The sequence below is a fragment of the Physcomitrium patens genome, chromosome 10, assembly GCF_059467195.1.
Source record: "Physcomitrium patens ecotype Gransden chromosome 10, ASM5946719v1, whole genome shotgun sequence".
NCBI lineage: Eukaryota > Viridiplantae > Streptophyta > Bryopsida > Funariales > Funariaceae > Physcomitrium > Physcomitrium patens.
This window is the reverse complement of record NC_143419.1, coordinates 248,193-263,666: the sequence shown is the minus strand read 5'-3', so window position 1 is coordinate 263,666 and position 15,474 is coordinate 248,193.

Below are 15,474 nucleotides of genomic sequence, written 5' to 3'. Positions count from 1 at the left end.
GGCTAAGAGTTTTACACATCATTTTAAATCTCCAACTAAGGCTCCTATCTTATTTATAAAGAAAAAATATGGATCTCTATGGATATTTGTTGACTATCAAGGATTTAATAAGATCACCATCAAGAATAGGTATCCTCTACTTTTGATTTCAAAACTTCTTGAACAAATGAATCAAATAAAAATCTATACAAAAAAAGATCTACAAGGAGCATATAATCTGATAAGTATTAAAAAAAAGAGATAAATAAAAAACTACATTTTGAACTAGGTATACACATTTTGAATATAATTTTATGTCCTTTAGACTCATGAATGCACCAGTTACTTTTTAACATCTAATAAATGATGTTTTTCATGATTTTTTTGATGATTTTATCATCTATTATTTGAATGACATCTTAATCTATTCTAAAAAGATAGAAGAGCATGAAGTTCATGTTCATCATGTGTTACAAAAACTTAGAAATACAAGATTATATACAAAGTTAAAAAAGTGTGTATTCTATATTACTCAAGTTGACTTTCTAAGATATATCATTTCTAATGAAAGACTAATAATAGATCCAAAGAAGGTCCAAACTATCATAGATTAGAAGATTCCAAAAATAATAAGAGACATACAATGTTTTTTTGGCTTTGCTATTTATTATCGGATCTTCATTAAGAATTTTTTCCAAGTTGCAGCTCTACTTACATGTTTGATGTCTAAAGACGAACTTGAGTGGAATAAAGAAGCCAAAATATTATTTAATACTCTAAAAAAAGAATTTACTCTTATATCAATTTTATATTGTGTTGAATTCTTCAAGATATTTTATATAGAAAAAAATGTATTAGACTTTATCTTAGATGTGGTATTATCAGAAATGAGAGCAGATAACAAAATCCATCTAATAGCTTTTCATTCCAAAAAAATTTCAGCAGTTAAGATTAATTATGAAATCCACAACAAAGAGCTCCTTGTAATTGTAGATTTATTTTAAGAATGGCATCATTATTTAAAAAGCGCCTTGAGTCCAATCACTATATATATAAATTACAAGAACCTTAAGCATTTCATATCAAAATGTGTTTTGAATTGTCACCAAGCTTATTGGAGTATGTCTTTATTAAGATTTAATTTCAAGTTCACTTATCGATCCAAAAAAAAACTAGATTTATTGAATACCTTTCTAGACATTCTTATCTTGCACCAAAAGAAGGAGATGCATCTTTTGATCATCAAAGAAAGATTTTCTTGAAGCCAGAGCATTTTTACCTTCAAGCAATACAATCAACATTGACTGTTGATTCAATTGTTGTCAAGTGAATTCAATCAAGTATGTTCTTTGATCCTCTTGTTTATGATATTAAGAATAATTCTTCTAAATCTCATGATACTTTCAAGTTTGAGTTCAAGAACAACCTACTCTATTTTGAAGGATGATTTTATATTCTAGAAGGCAGAGCATAATTATGTATTCTTTAAGCTCATGATGATTTTTCAATAGCCCAACATTTTGGATACAATAAGACTTTAGAGCTAACATCAAGAACGTTTTAGTGGCTTCAAATGTGGAAGGTAGTCAAAGACTTTATATAATCATATGATATTTATTCAAGATCCAAAACTCCTCGCCATTGACCTTATGGACTTCTTCAACCATTACCTTTTTCAGAACAACCATGATCTTTTATTTCTATAGATTTTACTATGGATCTTCCAGTCTCAAATTTGTATGATTTTATATTTGTAGTAGTAGATTGTTTTACCTACATGGCACATTTTATATCATGTACAAAATCTATCACAAGTGAAGAAACTAATCTTTTTCTTAACAATATCTATCGCTAGGACAAATTACCTAAAGATATTATATTAAATAGGGAGATTCAATTTATATCAAGATTTTGGAGAACCCTTTTTAAGATTCTAAAGAAGGATATAAAACTCTCTTCAGCTTTTTATCCTCACAGTGATGTGCAATCATAACAATTAAATCAAGTTTTGGAGTAATATTTGAGGTGTACCATCTATTATCATTAAAATGATTGTACAACTCTTTTGCTTTTGGAAAAGTTTGCATACAATAATTCAATACATTCTTCTACTCAATAAATACTTTTTTTTTGCCAACCATAACTTGATACTTTTGACTTTCAAAACTTGATAATTTTGTAGTAGAAGATTTGGCAAATCATTTGTTAGAGCTCTACATAATAATAAAGATGCAGTCAAAGGGAGCTTAAAAATAACAAAAGATCAGTATAGATGCCTATCGTAAGGAACAACTACAATTCAATATAGGTGACAAGATATGATTATTTCATCGTAGTATCAAGATTACTTTTCTTTGTGATAAGTTGGACTATTGTAAGCTTTGACCTTTTCTTATTTGTAAACAAGTAAATCTTGTTGCTTATTGATTACATCTACTGGAGTCTATGAACATCCATTTTGTATTTCATGTGTCTCTTCTTGAGCCATATAAGATAGTGAATATCTTGAGAAGAAGACAAATGCCACTTCCTCTTATAGAAATAGATAATAATGAAGAATTTGAGATAGAAGAAGTCTTAGATTTAAAGTAGCACTAAAATAGGTTAGAATATTTTATTCATTGGCATAGATATGATATTAGTGAATGCACATGGAAGCCAACAAAGAGTCTTACAAATAAAACAAAGGAAGTTGAAGTTTTTTTACAATGACATCTATGAAAACGAAGATAAAAAATAACAAATCTTTGCTATAAAAGAAATAAGATCTAAAAAAGATAGTATTTTATCTTCTATTCTTGTTTGATACAAAAGCAATAGAGAACCAAAAACCAACAAATTCAACTCAAGAGCTATTACTTAGTGACTTATTGGACAAAATATTGTGATTGCTACAACTTTCAAGACAATATAATTAAGATGAAGATCGTCAAGAATAATATGTCCTTCCTCAAATAGATAGTAAGATACAACATGTTTAGTATGACAATCTTAGAAGTATTTTTTATTTTTGATGATTTAATTAAAGGTTGAAATGACCCTTAATGGTATTTCAAATATTTTATTTGAAGGAAGTTACAAAGGCGTCAACAATGATCAAATAATAAGATGGTCTTTTTGCTTTGATATGGGACACTATCAATGGCTAAGAGGACCTATCAACTACCTTTGAAGAGAATAAATATTAGAGTATGGGACAAATATAATTTGCCACATCTTGGATTTTATTAACACATGATGAGCACTCCTCATAGAACTCATTTCTAGAAGGAGGGAGTAATATCACGAACATACATATTTACTATGATATTTATCTATATGATAAAGTAGAAATAAATAAAAGTAAATTTATTTCATAATATTTTTTAGAAAAGCTTCATAGAAACTTCATAGTTTCTATTTTGACTTTACATATCTTTGTAGTTGATTGGTAGGATAGAACTTGATCAATAAGTTAATAATGTGTTGATAGCTTTCAAAATAAGCTTACTATATGGTGTATATATAAAAAACTTGTCTTGCAAGTTAAGATATGTGTCTTGTAAAGTCAACACGTTTTGGAGGTCCTATAAGATATCACCACCTAGCTCCTAATGAAGAGTATATATGGAAGCAAGAATGAAGCCTTCTTCATTCTTATCAATGTTTGTCTTGTCTTTAGTCTTGTTTCAAGACTTTCTAGTCTTATTGTCTTTGTCAATAGTCATTCTAGTTTAATAACACGTCATCTTTGAGTAACTTTCTACTTCTTTTGAATGATACAAGAGTGTATTAAGGATTTCTTTCTTTGAAATTCATGTCCTTGAAACTATATTATAAAGATGTCATTTTTTAAGTAGAGTTAAAAGCCTAAGAAGGATCTTTAAGCAAATAATTTATAAATTGTAAACCTTGAAGAAAAGAGTCAACCATCAAGAATATCTATGAGACAAAAATCAAGACTAATAGAAGGTATAGTGCATAGGTGCATATAATGTGATAGCATAGATCATTCAAAAAGAAGAGTGTGATGATTTTATAGAAGTGCTATGTAAAGGAGTTATTTTTTTCAAAGATTGTATAATATACTTAAAAGAAAGTAAAAAAAAATTAGAGATAAATTGTGGTGAGGAAGGAATAAAGATATTTATAAGAGATGCTTATAAAAAGCATGTGGTTTCAAGTAATGATGCATCAACATATTGTATGGGAACAAATTCAAGTAAATGTTTTAATATAAATCCTGAATTTCTAAAAGAATCTAGTTTTTTATAGTCAAAAGCAATGAATTATGTTAAAAAATAAAAATTTATGAGAAATGATATAATATGATTTGGCAATAATATTTTACAAATTACTAGATGGAATAATCTAATATATGGATTATCTATGCATGAATATATTACAAGAAATTATTATAAAACATTAAAAAAAGAAGAATATGAAAATATTAAAAGATTATTAAAAAAGACTTGAAGATGAGAAAAAGCACAAAAAACAACCATATGCATGAAAAGATGATAGAAAATATTTCTACAAAAGAAAAAGAATTCACTTACTTATAAATTAAAATTAGATATTGACTTTTCTATAAATTTGAAGAAGATATTAGAAGAATAGATTTTACATGGAAAGATTGAATTTATGATTGATAAAATTTTAAGAATTAAAAAGAATGAATTTTATAAACTTATTATCTTTACTTGCTCCTTTAGTGCAATTACTCTCTTTGGAGCCTAGTGAGGCACAGAATTGACTCACTGATGTATTTTAGTACGAAAAGTGCACTTATGGTGCTTGAAGTCACTAGTGTAGGGAATTAATGTAGGAATTTGGAGACAAACATCAAAAATTAGGATGTCAATGCAAGAAAGGGTCTCTAGTAGGAGTTCTTTGAAAAAACATTTAAAAATAAATAGTGCCCTTTTATTTTGATAATGTGGATTTATGATGCTTTTTATAGTAGATTTTTTCCATTAAAAGTTAATTAAATTAAAATCTAAATGTAAACCTGATTTGGTCAGTTCAAAAAAAATTAGAAGGGAATAGAAAGAAGAAAAAAAAAGGGGGAAAGAAAGAAAGAAGGAAGGAAATAGAGAATGAGGAGGAGAAGGAAAAAAGGGGGAAAAAATGGAAGTAGAGAGAAGGGGACAATGATCACCTGGGCGAGAGGCTGCTGTGATCTGCAGCAGCCACTAGCCGATAGGGGTCCGGCCGCCGTGGACCCTCTCTCTCTCGTTTTTTCAGTCTCACGGGCTTGGAAGCTCCGTGTAATTTGATGTTGCAATTAGAGGCTCAGTTAGCTTAGGGCATTGTTACAGCATTGTGTGTTGCGGCGGCGTTGGATTTTACAAGCTCCCGTGCTCTCTCTTTCATGTTTTTTTCCCTGGTACTGCGTTGCTGAGCTCCGAAAAAACAATTCGTGGCTTCCTTTGGTGTTTTGTTCCTGCTCCTGAGTGAGAGGCTGCGGTGCGACGCTCTCTTGCAGAAGCGAGTTTTGCTAGGATGCGGCTCTGCAAGTGGGGGAGCAGTGCGGCTACTTCTTGTTTTTCTCTGTCTATATAATTTTCGGAGGTTCCTTGTTGTAGTAACGATTCTGTGGCGTAGAACGACTGCGACTAGCTGCGTGTGAGCGGCGTGGTGGTTTTGAATTCTAGCGACGTCGACGGTGGAGCTGCTGAACCAAAGAAGTAGACTAGCCTAGAATAATCGGGAAGGTCGGATTGATTTTTGGGAGAGAAGAACGCGAACATCACAATTTTTATGTCTGGACGGCCCTTGCATGTTCAGTGTCATTCATCCTTTTTTTTTTGAATCTATCTCAAAAGTTGGTAATGAGTTCTGTATTGCTGATTGTTGATATTTGATTGTATGTTGGTTCATGACCAAGTTGGTTACTTGCGGTGGGAGCATTGAGACTGATAGGCAACCTTTTGGTGGGTGTCCTTTTTGGTCTGCACCGCATCTTTGAGGATTCTTTACTGTGGATTTTAGGCACATCTTGATGATTATTAACTTCAAGACAACAACAATATAGCAAGTATAACCATCAGGATCATAGTTGCATCTTATTAGCAGGACATTTAGATTGCTGGATGACACAAGCCTTTTGATACTTACGACGTGTGTTCTCAAGAACCTCGATAGACACTAGTAGGGAGCTGGTTGTTACAAACCCAAGTGGTCTCCGCGTGATCAGAAGCAAGCAAGGGTCAAACTGATCCAGTGGTTCATCATCTGGATACTGCAAAGAAAATTAATTGAAGCAGGCTGCTGGCGCTTCCTGATAACAACTTAGGTGGCTAGAAGTGTAATTGTGCTTAGAATTTAGCATTTAATACAAGACTGGATTTAGGAGGCATAATCATACTAGAGAATCTATTTAATTCAAGGCATCGCCTGCTCCAGCACGATCATAGAAGTTCAATTGTGGCAACTCCGAGCATCTTCTCAACCCTCCTATCACCAGAAATCACAGCAAATTGGAGTCAGCTGAGATCATCAGGAAAGCTCAAATCTATCCAGAAGGGATTTTTACTCATTCTATCAATAGTGAGTGCACATCCAGTTGGAATTAATTCTGAGACAATCTTGACTGTCATTGGAATTCGTTAGTTAATAAACGTGTGAAAATGCATTGAATCAAGAATGGGTGAATTCAGATTTTTTGGATGAAGTTAGGTTATGTTGGATGGATAATTAAGATTTGGATGAATGCTTATTTATAGATGAGAAGTTATTCATAGATGAAAATTCATTCACGGATGAGGAATTTTTATATATGAAAGTTTAAAATTGGATAATTTTTTATTTGACCATTAAATAAAAATAGAAAATATATATATTATAAAAAATCATAAAAACTAATTTTTTTCTTAAGTGTGTGTGGTTTGGTATTGTTGTGGGGCTTATATTGTGGAGGGTGATTGCTTGAGTGTGAATTTAATTTGTTAAAGAGATTACTTTTTCTTAACAAGAAGTAGGAAGAATTGTTATTTAATCACTTATAAGTTAATTAGTAGTTATGAATTAGATGAAATTACCTATTAGGGTGGTTTATTTTATTTTACAATTGGAATGTTATTAAACTCCGTGGATGTTAAATCAAATGCTAATAAATAATTTTTAGAATATTTAGATAATTAAATTTTTAAAAATTAGAATAAGCTTTCAATTAGTGGAGGTTTATTTTAGTTCACATTTTGGTGTAATTACTAAGCATGAGGAAATTTTAATAGGCTTGGAAGGCAATTAGAAAGATATATTGGTTGAGAATTGTGTGCAAAATTACCAAGTGGAATTCAAACTTGAAATGGCTAAGGAATTGGATTTTTTGGAGCAAAAGATCATCTACAAGGATCATCACTTCCCTTCCTAGTAAATTTTCATGGTAAGGGTCTTTTTCTAGTAGTAGGAAGATTTAATCATTTCCTCTACCTCTTGTACAACTTCTTTTTGTCTTCTAAATTTCTAATGGAGGACCTTTCTTTAATAGTAGGAGGATATAATCATCTCTTCTACCCCTTGTATCTCTTTTATTCATAGGAGTAGTATAAAAAGAACATATTAAGAATCTCAAGAGAGTTCTTCATCAATAAGAAAAGAAAAAGAAATTCAAGAAGAAGAATTAGGTAGAAAAGTTAAATAGAAGAATTTTCAAAAAGAATAGAAAAAAGAGAAAAAGAAGAAAATAAAAGACCAATAAGTTTAAGTTATAATCTATAAAAAATATTTTTTTAACAAAATTTATTAAGGTTTTAATTTATTTTATTCACATAGATTATAGTTTGAAAAAAAAGAATAGAAGAAGAAAGAAGGAGTAGCATTAATAACTGGCAAGTAAGTAAATCCTTGAACTCTTGTCAATTATATCTTTCTTTGAATTTTTAGCAATCCTTTTGATCGCAAGGAGCAAGATTTGGAAGTTGGAAAGTAAAATCTAGGAAGAAGTCATAAAAGAGGTAAACTCTAGATTTTTTTTGCGATCAATGGAGCCTTAGAATCCTTCTTTCCTCCAATCCAAAAACATTTTTTCAATCATTTAATTTGGATCGGTTAGGAAAAAGTCTACATTGGAATTTCTTTAACATATACTTGGTTAGCTAGAGATGCAATCAGGTGAGTCTTTCTTAAATGTGGTGAGATTGTCTTGCAAAAAATATTTTTCGTCTAGTAAAAAATTATTATTAATTATTTTAGTAGATAATTTTTTAAAAATTTTGTTATAAAAAGGTAAAAAAAAAAAAAAAAAAAAAAAAAAAACTTTCTACCATCTCAATATAGAATTCTTTTTCACAACTAGGATTATTTAGAGTCACTCCTATACACAATAAGTTCTATATAACAATTAAAATTGAGAGAGTCTTACTTGAGGTGATATTCAAGAAAGCATTCTTCATTTAATTGTTTCTATTTTATTTTTCTTCCTTGTTGAAAGGTATTTTAAGTGAGTTACAAGTAGAAGAGCCAAAATTTAAATTATCAATGGATTTGGTAGTTCAAGTTGTACTAAGTTGAATGATATATTGATAATCGTGAAGATGCATTATTCTACTATATCTAGGCAAATTAACCTATCTTCATCTATAGAAAATCCTAAAGTAGCTATCAAAAAAATAAATCAAAGCTTAAACAAGTAGAGACTCAACAATTGCATAAACAACCTCCACCTCTAATGTTAAAAGATAATTTTGTTTTAAATCCATTCAAACTAAATCTAAACAAAGACATAAGAGAGAAAGGTTTGAAACTTGACTCTCCAAATTTATTTATAGAGGTAAATCAAAAGAAATTAGGTTCAATACCTCCTTCTCTTCTAATGGAACATGAGAGAGAATCTACACTCATTTCTATATCCATCAATTCCTTGGTTCGATGAAAGAATTTGCCAATAACAATTGCTAAGGATTTACAAGTAGTTCCTATGCTCTAGAACCTCCTTATATTTAAAGAGAGTAGAGACAATGATCCATCAACACATATAAAAATATTCATAGAACTTCTCACGATGTGTTTAATAATCAATATGGATTATTATATTAAATAGTTTTCAAGTATATTGAAAGATAAGGCTTATGAATGATATAGAAATCACTTCTTTTCCCTTCCAAACCTTTAAGAACTGAAACATGCTCATGAGAGCATTTCTAAAAAATTTAAACTAGAAGTGGAGCATAGTAATATCTTTATAGCCCTTTTTTCTTTGAGATAATGAAAAGGGGAAGAAATTACTAAATACATTGGTGATTTGAGCTTGCGGTAATCTAATTTGTGAAAACTTTTCTCATGGATGATATCTCCACTCATATTATCATTTAAAGATTCAATAGTAGAAAATAATTTGGGATATTTTCAAAAAAAGATTAAATAATTTAGAAGAGGCAAAGAAAATGGCTTGATTGATTAAAAACAATGGCAATCACCAAGAAAAAATATATAGTAAAGAAGACCTTAGAATACCTAGTTTTATCCCTATTCATATCAAAAAGATAAGAAATTTTCAAAAGCATTGATATAGAGCTATGAAAAATCAATTTCAACTTATAAATCACTATCCAACGTGCTTAGTATCAAGGACAAGAACATGATAAAAATAAATAAATAAGTAAGACTTCTCTCAAAGAAAGATGAAAAAATAGAAATAACTTGATATGTATATTAAGAAAGAAACTAGAATGGCTATTGCCAAAAGCCAAAAAAACTAAAGACCCTTGAAACTAGACTGGAAGTAAGAAAGGAATTGATAAGAGTGAAAAAGGCTTCACTCTTGTCTCTATATATACTATCTAATTAGGAGTATATGGCGATGTTCTATAGGACCTCCAATATGTATTGACTTTGTAAGACACATGCCTTGACTTACAAGGTAAGTTTTTCTATGTGTGGGCCATATAGTTAGCTTGGTCTTCAAGCTAACAACATGTGTGGTACATGGCTAACTTATTGACCACGTTTCTAATCCAAAAAATCAATTAAAGACACCTATAAAGTCAAAGCAATATTTATTAAGCTTCTAAGAAGCTTTCATAGTAAATACTATAGAATTAACTTATTTTTACCTAATTTTACTTACTTCTACTTATTTATACATGTAATTACTAGCTTACATGTGTATGTCTGTGACACTTAGAGGTTAAACTATCTTTCAACCTTTGTGAATTGATATATCCAAAATATAAGAATAGATAGAAAGATTACTTTAAGAGTGAAATCTTTTAAAGCCAATGAGGGTTTCAAAATGAACTTGCTTAGTAAATAAAGGCTATACAAGAGTAGATGATTGTTTTAATTAAGAGCCAAAATTTGAATCAAGTCCTATTTCCTATAGAAATCTTACAAGCACACTTCAAGGCATTGATACATTCAGTATTGTCAATGAAGGCATATAAGTCAATTTTACTCAAACTAGCAAAGTTATCAACAAAACTAGAGCAGATAATAATTATATGTTCTACCACATATAAATATATATATGATAGGTTCTAATTTTTAACTTCAACCTAAAAAAAATCCCACCAAGTTTTTAAGAACTAATAATTACAATGATAAGATGTGCACCACCTTTGAGAAAAAAAAAAAAAAAACACTCACTCTGTAGTTATTGGATAGAAAATAGAATAGTATGTAGAAATTATAAGAAAAACCATCCTACAAATATATGTAGATAACTTAAGGAGGTAATTTTTTAAAATTTTTTACAAAGAAATTATTAATAATAAGCCTAAGACCACTTGAAGGAAATAAGAATTCTAAATTTAAATAATAGCTTAAGACCTCTTAACTTATTTTATAATTATAATAGTAATTATCAAATCCAACATCTTTCTTCATATTTAAATACACAAAGAAGGTTTATTTCATTAAATACTATCCAATCTCAATATGGCCAACAAAACAAGGGAAAAAATTCACAAGATGTAAAGTATTTAGAAATACCATCCCATGAACAAGGTTCTCAAACCATTAGAAACCACCTATCATTGTTTCACACAAATTACATCTCTCATGAAGAAGTTTCTAGTAGGGATAAATGACTTCATAATATATTAGTCTTTGCAATTATAATAAGATCTAGATATACTAGACTTTTCCTTCTTACCTCAATAGAGAGTAAAAATAACTCAAAAGACTTCTCTCAATTCTTTGATTTTAATAAAGCTATAAAAAAGGAAATTAATAATATGACGAAGTAAAAAAAAAATGCCTCCAAATTTTGAATTCACTCCTATTCAATAACCTAAGATAGCAAAGAAAGAAATCTATATGGAAGAATTTTCTTCTAAGGAAGAATAAAAAGGTCTTCAGATCCTTGAACTTGAATGTCGTGCTTGACTTTTCTTAAAATTTGAAAAATAAAGAGAGTCCTATGATTTATGGAGGAACTTAAATAATTTTAATACTAACATTATTATTACTCAATTGTCCAAAGTTTTTTCAATCATGAAAAAAAAACTTTAAAATTAGCTTGCCTATTAAAAGACATCAAAGATTTAAGGCAAAAATCCAAGCTCAAGTATAAAATATTTATGGAGCACGGAAAAGAAAGGCCATTGAATTAGAAGTTTCTATATTAGATAAAATTATCTCATATATAATTGTAAATAGAAGTAGTAAATTGAATAACATATGAGTAAGAACTATGGAAAAATTAAGCCTTAGCATTATTAGTCCTTTTTCATATATGATTAATATGGCTAATCAAAGTCAAGATACCATCTTAGACCAAATTAGTATATATAAGGTGATAATGGGAGGTCAAAAGTATTTCCTCACCTTCCATGTTATTCATATGTATCTAAATAAGAACTCTTATTCCTTATTTTTACGTAGATCCTAGTTGAAGGCATCTAAGAAATTTTTTTATTGAGGTAGTAAAAACTTCTATATCATTTATCGCCCTCTAAAAAATCTAACAAAGATATTCATTCAACTCCAAAACTTGGCATTAGAAATAATCTCTATTAATTCTTTTAAGAATAAAATTCACATTCCTTGACCTAAGCAAGAATTAGAAAAGAAGGTGAGATTTGCTAATTTAAGATAAAATGAATTAGCTCAATCAATGATAGTCTTATCTATCTCACTGAGTTGTATGGAATTCGAACTATATAATTGGAAGGATGAAAAAGAATTCATCCAATGGCTATCTAAACACCCTATTGCAAATGCAGATGATATAAAGAATTTCAATTTTATAGATAATTTTGCTACTTGGCAAAATCATAAATTAAAGGTAGATTTAGCAAGCTTAGTTAATGACATGAAAATCAAAGATGTATTTGGGATGAACTTTGATGGCTTTCAAAGTCAAGAATTAGAGGACATAATTGAAGAAATTAATCTTAATCTTCTATTACAATTTAATCAAATTTCTAATTATCTTATAGTTGAAAATAATGTAACTATCTACCTACAAATATCAAATGATTAGTATAGATCATCTTTTAAGCAATCTCATGTACATAACCTTGATTATAAATTGATAGATGTGGCTCTGAAAAATGAAGATCCAAAAACCATCAAAGTAAAAACTTAATTAAAAAATGACGAGTTGACAAGTTGTAAGTCATTAATTATAGAATATAGAGATGTTCTTTTTTGGTCTTATAAAGATCTTAAGAACATAACTCCAAAAGTAGCCCAATGTAGAATTCCTTTCTTTTTCAATATAATTCTTATCAAACAAAAAATAAATAAACAAATAAATTCTAATCTTCAATTAATTGTCAACATAGAATAAGAAAAATTCTTCCAAGCTAGGTTTATTCAACTTGTAGAGATTATAGATTGTTTAAATGATATTAACAAAATTAAGCAGATTCTAAGAAGTAAATGCTTAAGATAAGACAAGAAATAGAATTATTTGTTAGTCTTATCTTCATCTCAATTTATTTTCCTTCACCAAATAATATTAGAAACTCTAAGAATAAAAGAAGAGTACAAAAAATAAAATAAAATAAAATAAAATAAATCCTTATATATAATAAGATTAGTTATATAGATATTAATTAACTAAGGATTGTAGAAATATTGGTCTGGTGATAGATTGTTAATTAGATGTTTTAGATTTGAATTTGATTGGAAAAATAGACTATCTTAATGAACAAGTATTAATGTTGAAAATACCAACATTGAACATCCAATAGATATATAGGTCTTGCAAGGCTTGATATCTTAGTCTTTTCAAATTCAAAGGACTCTAAAATATTGTCTTTTGAATTTTTTTGTTGTTTTTTTTTCTTTAAAATCTTAATTAAGATAGATTATATTTTTTTTTGTCTTTTTTAGTATAGTCCTATAGACCAAAAAAAATTTTAATTTTTTATATTAAGTAAAAATAAATCACTTAGTCTAGTCTAACAAAAAATTGATAATTCCAAAGCCAAATTATTTCTCAATCAATAGATTTTAGATAGTCAATTTTAGATGCTTTTTTTTTGTAAGTCGTCTCAAATAGTTGCAATGTGTGAGTGACCAAAATGACTCACATATTGTATTTGAACTTTGATAATACAATTAAGATACCAAGTACAAATATTTAGGTAAATAATTAGGTTAGAAAAGCTGAATATAAGCAAAATAGTATTAAGAAAAAAAACATAGCTAGTATAGAAAATCTAGTATAAATTCTTAGATTGAAAGCATCTTAAAGAGAATCAATTGGATATCTTTTAGTATCTCTAAAATATCTAAAAATAATCTAATTAATTTAAGATTCTAATATTTTATAATAATATATGATTATAATATGATGTTATATACAATCAAATATAGTACTTAGATAAGTTGATATATAATAAAATATAATTGTATATGGATTATATAAATATCCATGGAATCAAGTACTTGCTACCAATAGGGTAGTGATAAGCTAGATACCAATATCCAATTATTAAGCCAGCCATTGCACGCCTTTGAAGTGCTGATAGGAATTCGGCTCAAGTCTGAGATTTTTTTTCTGTCTCTTCCTCTTCTTTCTTTCTCTTCTTCTCTATTTTTTTAAATGTTATGTTCTATGGAAGTTTCAAGATATCAAGTGATTACACGTATAGGTTTTTTTCCTTCTTTCTTTAGACTACAGAGGTTCTTTTTATTGAGGTAAAAGATAAAGATGAATAGATAATAGTTAAAGTAGAATAAGTTACCTCGTAAAGGATATTACCTTAGGTAAGTTGCTAATGGTCAAAGGCTTGACTCTTGGCATATAGAAAAAGTATCCTATGGACATAGGATGCAGTCAAGGACAAAGAATCAAAGTCAAGAGGATAAACTGTGTCCTAGGGAATATCCAAAAGAACTAGGTAAGAGTAATTAGTATATGGCATAGGATACCCTCGTGGTATGTAAGATGCCATAGGATCCTAGGATCCTTGGATACCCTCGTGGTATGAGCCAAAGGATCCAAGGAGCATATGTGTAAAAGTCAAATGGTGGAAGAAGTCTTTTTAGGGCAGCAACCACCACCTATAAGTAACGAGAGTTGGAAGAGAGAACCATCTCATTTCACACTTCTCTTATGTGCAACCTTGCTGATTTCTACTTACTTGTGTTATGCTTATAGTGTTCTTTTTCTCAATAGGTTATGGGCCCATACACTCTTTGTTGTGCTATTCAAATAAGTTGAAGTCATTTTCTCTTTGTTGCTTTTGTGTGGATTAGATCTTATTGTATTTGTTGATATTAGGTTTGTTGGTATAAGGAGGCTATTGGTATTAAGCTTGTACATCTCTAACATTGCTTTAAGGGTTCTTATCTCTTTGCTTTATGAGGTTAAGACTTTGTAGAAAGACCTTGATAGTGTCTTTTGAGTTGGTGAAGTTTCTTCATTATTCTTGAGTGTTTTGATGAGAAAGTGATTAAGACGAGTGATTGTGAGTTCCATGAGGGTACAATTACTTGTATAAAGCTTCACAAGTTGAGTTGAAAGTGTTTTCAGTGAGATACCACTCTTTTGTTCATAACAAGGCATTCTGAGATTCTGTTAGTACAAACTTCGTTTGGTGATTTTAAGCTTTTAGAGACTCCTTCTCTCAATATTTTTTGATACACTCCTCTTTAGACATGGCTTCTAGTGAGGGTGAAGGTTTGAGAGTAATTGAGAAGTTTAGAAGCAACAATTTCTACCATTGGAAGATCAAAATGGAGCTTTTGTTGGCGTCTTTGGACCTTTTGGATATTATAGATGAGAGTGAAGACCCTCTAAGCATAGATGCAAGCCCTAAGGACCACAAGGACTTCAAAAGATGTGAAAAGAAGGCTTTTGGCATCATTGCCACCAATTTGGATGAAGCCAACTTTTCTCACATTATCCATTGCAAAGGACTAGCGGAAGCATGGAAGACACTTTGCAACATATATGAGAGCAAGAACTTGTCCAACATCTTCTTCACAAGAAGGAAATTCTTCACTTGTAAGATGGAAGAAGGTGAAGACCTCATGGCAAATATTAATAAGATAAAGGCCCTTGCAAATCAACTAGCAATTGTTGACAAGCCTTTAGAGGATGGTGATATTGTC